Source organism: Drosophila novamexicana, unplaced genomic scaffold (assembly GCF_003285875.2).
Source record: "Drosophila novamexicana strain 15010-1031.04,08,12 unplaced genomic scaffold, DnovRS2.1 tig00000068-arrow-arrow-pilon, whole genome shotgun sequence".
In the NCBI taxonomy this organism is placed as follows: domain Eukaryota; kingdom Metazoa; phylum Arthropoda; class Insecta; order Diptera; family Drosophilidae; genus Drosophila; species Drosophila novamexicana.
In genome coordinates this window covers 707507-715932 of record NW_020824770.1, presented here as the reverse complement: position 1 = coordinate 715932, position 8426 = coordinate 707507, and the positions used below count along the sequence as shown (strand labels likewise).

General features: G+C 35.0%; 1 long non-coding RNA gene across 2 annotated transcripts; it reads right to left on the bottom strand.

Annotated features, from left to right (window-relative positions):
• Positions 1 to 7497: 7497 nt before the first annotated feature.
• LOC115771348 lies at positions 7498 to 8150 on the bottom strand. 2 transcript variants are annotated; one of them, XR_004018934.1, is made up of 3 exons: positions 8013 to 8150; positions 7777 to 7946; positions 7498 to 7714 (listed from the first exon to the last, which is right to left on the bottom strand). It is a non-coding gene; the product is annotated as an uncharacterized LOC115771348 (long non-coding RNA). The 2 variants fall into 2 exon arrangements; XR_004018933.1 differs by having other exon boundaries at positions 7504 to 7714; positions 7791 to 7946; positions 8013 to 8137.
• Positions 8151 to 8426: the final 276 nt, after the last annotated feature.

The window sequence follows — 8426 nt, the reverse complement described above, 5'->3', positions numbered from 1 at the left end:
CTGTGTGCCAGGAAAAAGTGAAAACATTTGAGATCCACAAAATGTACTAAATTATAGATCCAACCACAACTAAACAAAACTAGTTAATAAGGTTGATTGATACCTATGATTACTTACATGTTTGCCTTAAGGGCTTACTTGAAGCCATGAGAATTTCATTGAAGGCCGCTACTTCAAAATCCCTTTTTTAGCTCATTTATTCTGCTGCACGTGGCGCATGCCAGGAAAGAGTCGAGTAACTCTCAAAATCTTTGAAATCCACAAAATGTGATTATTTAAAAATCCAATCAACAAAATAAGTTGAATAGTACCTTATAGTCGGAAAAGCTAAATCCATGAGGAACGCATTGAATGATGATATTTAAAAGTACGTACTGTTATTGTTCTTGTTCGTTTTCTTTCGGCCAGCACGTGACGCAATATTTTTTATACAAGTGAGGAAAAATTCGAGTACGCCTGAAAATCTTTGAAATCATATAAGTACTTACAAGGTGTACTTGAATCTATGAGAATCGCATAGTAGGGCGCTGTTTCAAAATGCGTGCATAACTCAATTTCTTAGCTCAATTATTACTTAAGACTACTATTGCCAAATTCATTGGCAACGCAACAGCACGCGCAAGCTGGGCCAATCCAGCTGGCGTGTAATTAATTTGACCCGCTCGCCTGTCGCGGGCCCTACGAAAGATAACTGATTTGACGGTATTTGCCGATTGCACAGTGCGCAGATTATTGACAGCGGAACTTGGCAAATGAAATGGCAAAGCCAAGCTATTGCTATATTAAAGATATAGAGATAAAGCGCCCCGAGGTTTTTGCATATTTGTACTATTTGGCAAATTAACACACATATAATATATATGTAAAAACAATTGGAAAAGTGGGCAGATATTTGTGCCTAAAAATGATTTGCATAATATATGAAATCGATTTTAAAAACGAGTTTCTCATATCATTAACTAGACTGTGACAAATGTGTGCCATTAGCTGATTTGATGTGACTTTTATGAGTTTCAGCTTTGTTATTAGAGTTAAGTTAATCGAGATGCCGACTAATTGAGTATCCATTTGAATCACAGTGCACTTTACAAGTAATTACGGATATTGCTTTCAATCAGATTTGTTCTTTCGCTAATACGATGATCGATCGTACCCCTGACTCTAGCCCAAGTCCGAATTCAAGTCAAAGTCGTGGAACATCTTCGCGAATCATTACCTGAACAATTTGACTTCAACAAAAAATACTGTCATGCCAAAAACAAAGCAAATCGAACGAATTCAACTCTGCATTTGCATTAAGCTGAACAAACGAGGCCGAGAGTAGCTACACGAGTTTCCAACATGCAGTACAAAATATCATGTCATATATATCTTTCCGAGCTACTATTGTCCGCCCAGGGATAAAACTAATAGAAAATGGGCTTTGATTTTGCTCGCTTTGCTTTTCTTCACTTCATAGCTCTTAAAATTCACAACTAGCTTAAGCTGTGAAAGAGAGATAAGTAAACCAAACTCTTGTTAGATTATTTGCTTTATTTTAATGTATTTGTTTATTAATGTGAAGGCTTTTTGTATTCTGAAATTGAAAAATGTTTGGGCTACCCATACCAACTATGACTATGCGCGTTGAACAATGTCAAATTGCACAATTGCAGTAGCTGCAACAACAACAATAACGACAAAAACAACAACGACAGCAATAACAACAACAAGGACACAAATAGCATTTGCTCTCAAGGCGTCACGATGGTATGTAAAGAAAATTAAGCGCAAATGCAAACACGAAAAACAAATCGGAGATGCGAACACAGATACAAAATGAGCAACAAAGTCTTTAAGCGCATTGTAGCCCGATGATGTCATTGATATGGCACAGATATCAATTCCCACCAGCGACTACAACATAGGTGCACATATGTTTAGATAGATGTAGGGGATGTGTAGGGACCGGGTACAACATACACTGAAAAACAATGAACAAGGCAAATGAAACCAGAAACTATTTGCCCGACAGATATTTTCAATATAGAAGAAAAAACATCAACATATCTGTACCTGCATATATCCATATCTATATCTGAATCTGATGAACTTTTTAAATCTTTTGTATTTATGTTTGTATCTGTATCTGTATCTGTATCTGTATCTGTATCTGTATCTGTATCTGTATCTGTATCTGTATCTGTATCTGTATCTGTATCTGTATCTGTATCTGTATCTGTATCTGTATCTGTATCTGTATCTGTATCTGTATCTGTATCTGTATCTGTATCTGTATCTGTATCTGTATCTGTATCTGTATCTGTATCTGTATCTGTATCTGTATCTGTATCTGTATCTGTATCTGTATCTGTATCTGTATCTGTATCTGTATCTGTATCTGTATCTGTATCTGTATCTGTATCTGTATCTGTATCTGTATCTGTATCTGTATCTGTATCTGTATCTGTATCTGTATCTGTATCTGTATCTGTATCTGTATCTGTATCTGTATCTGTATCTGTATCTGTATCTGTATCTGTATCTGTATCTGTATCTGTATCTGTATCTGTATCTGTATCTGTATCTGTATCTGTATCTGTATCTGTATCTGTATCTGTATCTGTATCTGTATCTGTATCTGTATCTGTATCTGTATCTGTATCTGTATCTGTATCTGTATCTGTATCTGTATCTGTATCTGTATCTGTATCTGTATCTGTATCTGTATCTGTATCTGTATCTGTATCTGTATCTGTATCTGTATCTGTATCTGTATCTTATGTATCTGTATCTGTATCTGTATCTGTATCTGTATCTGTATCTGTATCTGTATCTGTATCTGTATCTGTATCTGTATCTGTATCTGTATCTGTATCTGTATCTGTATCTGTATCTGTATCTGTATCTGTATCTGTATCTGTATCTGTATCTGTATCTGTATCTGTATCTGTATCTGTATCTGTATCTGTATCTGTATCTGTATCTGTATCTGTATCTGTATCTGTATCTGTATCTGTATCTGTATCTGTATCTGTATCTGTATCTGTATCTGTATCTGTATCTGTATCTGTATCTGTATCTGTATCTGTATCTGTATCTGTATCTGTATCTGTATCTGTATCTGTATCTGTATCTGTATCTGTATCTGTATCTGTATCTGTATCTGTATCTGTATCTGTATCTGTATCTGTATCTGTATCTGTATCTGTATCTGTATCTGTATCTGTATCTGTATCTGTATCTGTATCTGTATCTGTATCTGTATCTGTATCTGTATCTGTATCTGTATCTGTATCTGTATCTGTATCTGTATCTGTATCTGTATCTGTATCTGTATCTGTATCTGTATCTGTATCTGTATCTGTATCTGTATCTGTATCTGTATCTGTATCTGTATCTGTATCTGTATCTGTATCTGTATCTGTATCTGTATCTGTATCTGTATCTGTATCTGTATCTGTATCTGTATCTGTATCTGTATCTGTATCTGTATCTGTATCTGTATCTGTATCTGTATCTGTATCTGTATCTGTATCTGTATCTGTATCTGTATCTGTATCTGTATCTGTATCTGTATCTGTATCTGTATCTGTATCTGTATCTGTATCTGTATCTGTATCTGTATCTGTATCTGTATCTGTATCTGTATCTGTATCTGTATCTGTATCTGTATCTGTATCTGTATCTGTATCTGTATCTGTATCTAGTATCTGTATCTGTATCTGTATCTGTATCTGTATCTGTATCTGTATCTGTATCTGTATCTGTATCGTATCTGTATCTGTATCTGTATTTCTGTATCTGTATCTGTATCTGTATCTGTATCTGTATCTGTATTGTATCTGTATCTGTATCTGTATCTGTATCTGTATCTGTATCTGTATCTGTATCTGTATCTGTATCTGTATCTGTATCTGTATCTGTATCTGTATCTGTATCTGTATCTGTATCTGTATCTGTATCTGTATCTGTATCTGTATCTGTATCTGTATCTGTATCTGTATCTGTATCTGTATCTGTATCTGTATCTGTATCTGTATCTGTATCTGTATCTGTATCTGTATCTGTATCTGTATCTGTATCTGTATCTGTATCTGTATCTGTATCTGTATCTGTATCTGTATCTGTATCTGTATCTGTATCTGTATCTGTATCTGTATCTGTATCTGTATCGTATCTGTATCTGTATCTGTATCTGTATCTGTATCTGTATCTGTATCTGTATCTGTATCTGTATCTGTATCTGTATCTGTATCTGTATCTGTATCTGTATCTGTATCTGTATCTGTATCTGTATCTGTATCTGTATCTGTATCTGTATCTGTATCTGTATCTGTATCTGTATCTGTATCTGTATCTGTATCTGTATCTGTATCTGTATCTGTATCTGTATCTGTATCTGTATCTGTATCTGTATCTGTATCTGTATCTGTATCTGTATCTGTATCTGTATCTGTATCTGTATCTGTATCTGTATCTGTATCTGTATCTGTATCTGTATCTGTATCTGTATCTGTATCTGTATCTGTATCTGTATCTGTATCTGTATCTGTATCTGTATCTGTATCTGTATCTGTATCTGTATCTGTATCTGTATCTGTATCTGTATCTGTATCTGTATCTGTATCTGTATCTGTATCTGTATCTGTATCTGTATCTGTATCTGTATCTGTATCTGTATCTGTATCTGTATCTGTATCTGTATCTGTATCTGTATCTGTATCTGTATCTGTATCTGTATCTGTATCTGTATCTGTATCTGTATCTGTATCTGTATCTGTATCTGTATCTGTATCTGTATCTGTATCTGTATCTGTATCTGTATCTGTATCTGTATCTGTATCTGTATCTGTATCTGTATCTGTATCTGTATCTGTATCTGTATCTGTATCTGTATCTGTATCTGTATCTGTATCTGTATCTGTATCTGTATCTGTATCTGTATCTGTATCTGTATCTGTATCTGTATCTGTATCTGTATCTGTATCTGTATCTGTATCTGTATCTGTATCTGTATCTGTATCTGTATCTGTATCTGTATCTGTATCTGTATCTGTATCTGTATCTGTATCTGTATCTGTATCTGTATCTGTATCTGTATCTGTATCTGTATCTGTATCTGTATCTGTATCTGTATCTGTATCTGTATCTGTATCTGTATCTGTAACTAAGTTTGGCTGCATTTGTCGCTCGCGTCTCGTTGTGTTCAGCTTTGTGCATTTGCCAGATTCGTTGACCGTATCTAATATGCTATTGACCAAGTGACTTGGTTCAAGTAGTCTTCGTTTTGGTGTGTATCTGTGGAGTATCTCTTTTACATGGCAGCGTGACACTATTTGGTTCAGCTTCGATAGACGCTGTAATTGATTATTTTAATTGCTTCGCACTTGATTGTAACTGCTTGCAGCAACAAATCAATTCGTTGCACATGTTTGTCGTATGTGTAACCCAGGGGGTTACCCTTTCCACTGCACCCCTTTACCCATCGTGTAACGGAATGCACTGAGCTCTGTGCAACGCCCACTGAAGGTCTTTGACGCTATGCCACAGACTCGTTACTCTTAGCTCGTATATTCAATGTATCTCAATATTTGTATATATGTATCTGCATATCAGCATGTGTGAGCGTTGGGATACATATCCACAGACACACAAGCATATACGGCTCAAGATGATAGTTGCGTTGTTTCCGCCAAGGCGCTAAGGCAATGCGCAGCTTTTAGCGCTAATAGCAACGCATTCGAGTGGCGACGGGCGGGGATAGCAGGGGGCGTGCCTCAAATCAGGCTTAAAAGCAATTACGCACTAGGCAATGTTGTCAACGTTGGCTCCGTCCACTTCCTGCTCCAAGCGACTGTGTCTGTGTCTGGGATGCGAAATGTCATTTAAAAAGATAGTTTTCTGTCTGTGCATTAGCCAGGCCTAATGCCAGCTAAGCTCGGCTTATTTGCAAACTGGCTGACAAAAAAGCCGACTATCCCATAAAAACACAAGTTTGAAATGAATTTGAGGGCGGTTGCAGAAGCATATCGCTGAAACAACTCTTATTTATCTTCAAAGTTTGCCTAATCATAGCAGTATCTCACACGCATTAAAACTCGAAAACAATTAATATTAATTAACTAATGCTTCTATCTGATACAGCTATCAAAATTTGAACTACTCATTTATCCAACTGTTAAGTACTTAGCCATGTACTGTGTTGCCAACCTGCAATTGACATTGCAAAAAATCTAGTCAATTTTTATTTATTTATTTTATCTATGGTATTGAGTGAATATGGCTCGAACGCTAGGCCAATCAGTTGAGAGAGTTATCTACATTTACTAATACCTATCTTTACATCTAGTTACTAGTTACTTAAGATCTGCGACTGTTGGGACCGGGCCAATCAGTGTGTTGCCAACAAAATGAATTATTTTGCATAGCAAAATGGGAGTTAAGACTTCAGTGCATTTCAGTTTCATTAGTGCAGGAACAGGAATCGACATCTTGTGTCATAAATAAACAAATGATGAGTGTTCCCAACGTATATGCCGCACACACGATCTATAGTATTTATAAGGAAATTACGCTAGACCCGTTGCCAGAGCGGCGAGTGTCGAAATAATTGCAGCCAAGTCGACGCCAGCTAAATTTCAAAATCGCACACAAAATTAATGAAAGTTCCAGTCGATATAGATGGATCATAATAAAATTGAGAATCGAGCTAGAAATATGCATTTTATTATGCTGCTCTAGGGGGAAATAAAAGTTCAAAGTTGCCGGCAAATGGCTGCGAAATTATGAATAAAATTGTGAGGAAATACTAGGCCCGATCAATGCCGTGTAACACCAGCTAGTTGCGTTAAAAGAGCTTACGCTTCAGGGATATTATTAATATTATTATTTTAAACTATGGTTGAAAGATTAGATGACAGAATTCGACTTTCTTAACGCATGGAAAAACATTCTAATTAAAAGCATTCGTCTAAGCACAAACTCTTTAATACAAACGTTTATTTATATACGTATTTCCGAGATTCGTTCCAAAGTCAAATATCTTTTACGAAAAGCAAAAAATTTTTTAATTGAAATATATATATGCATACATAAATTGTAATATATTAAGTTGATATATTCCACTAAGTGCTATTAAGCTAGAAACTTTGGTAATACTTGCATATAAAAATAGGTGTTGAAATACATTTCAAAATAGCTTCACAAAAGCAAATCTGTGTTTTTAAAAGCTTTTCTTACAAGTTTTGCTTTGCGGTCAAAAGCTTTCGCGTAGCGTTGCAAGCAATATAAGAGCTTATCAAAAGCTCAAGCATTGTCTTTTACCTTTGTTCACTTTAAGCTTTGAAGTTATTCTCTCCAACTTAACGAACTTGACGAACTATTAAGCCAGAAACCCATAAAAAGTTTTGCAATAAAGCTTGGCTAAGATAAATATTTTTGAAAGTAAATAAGTTTTGCAGTTATTTGATCTAAGCGAAAAAGCTTACAAAGTTTATTTATTAATAAAAGAAAAGATATGTCGTGGTAAATATTGTCAAATGGTTTTGTGGATTTAAGACGAAACGCCGCATAACTTGAGTTGAAAACTTCAGTTTTTATAAATGTATTTAAGTACTTAAAACAATTTAGTAACTTTATGTTTTCCTGTCAATATTTCCTCCCTTTTGCAGTCTTTTGGAATAGTGAAGCAGTAGAGTCTAAAACATCTGAAATTTACAGTACCGTGGTTTCTCTGGGTAAAAGGATTGAAAATCTGGTTAGAAATAATTAAATTGTGGCTCTTGCCAAACAGACACATAAAAAGTTACCGTATACGATCCATAGAGTCGAGTACACGTCCCATAGCCTGCGCATTGAGCATATGGCAGATGCATAACCAATCACAACAGATCTTTAGTTCAGATGAGAAATATAGAAATTTCCGAATCTTCATCTGTGGGCTTGCTCAGCTGCAGCTGTCTCGACTGGAATAGAATGTATAAATGGATTGTCTGTATAAAAATGTCAATTTCTATTGGAACATATCTTACCATTATTCTGTGCACAATCCTCGTAACACATTCAACAGTTTTTCATCCAATTTTGATAGTTTTTTCCTTAAAGTTTTTTGTCAAACCTTTTTTATTTTTCAACATCTAACGATAATACAAATGACATACTTCATATGCTCAAACAAATGCTACAATCTCCAAAGATAAATCACATAATTCTTGACAGTTTGGTCCATATATATTTCTTAGGAATATTAACTATGTATCGATATATTTTTCAAAATTAGGGATTTCTCAGAGTTGACCCGAAAGTCGTGTCAATATGGCAAAAAGCTACGATATCAGTTACATTTACTAAGAAAAGTCTTTTGATTTTTAAGACACATAACAAATATTATAAAATATATAAAATATATTGCAGTATATAATCCATATTCTATAATGTATAATATA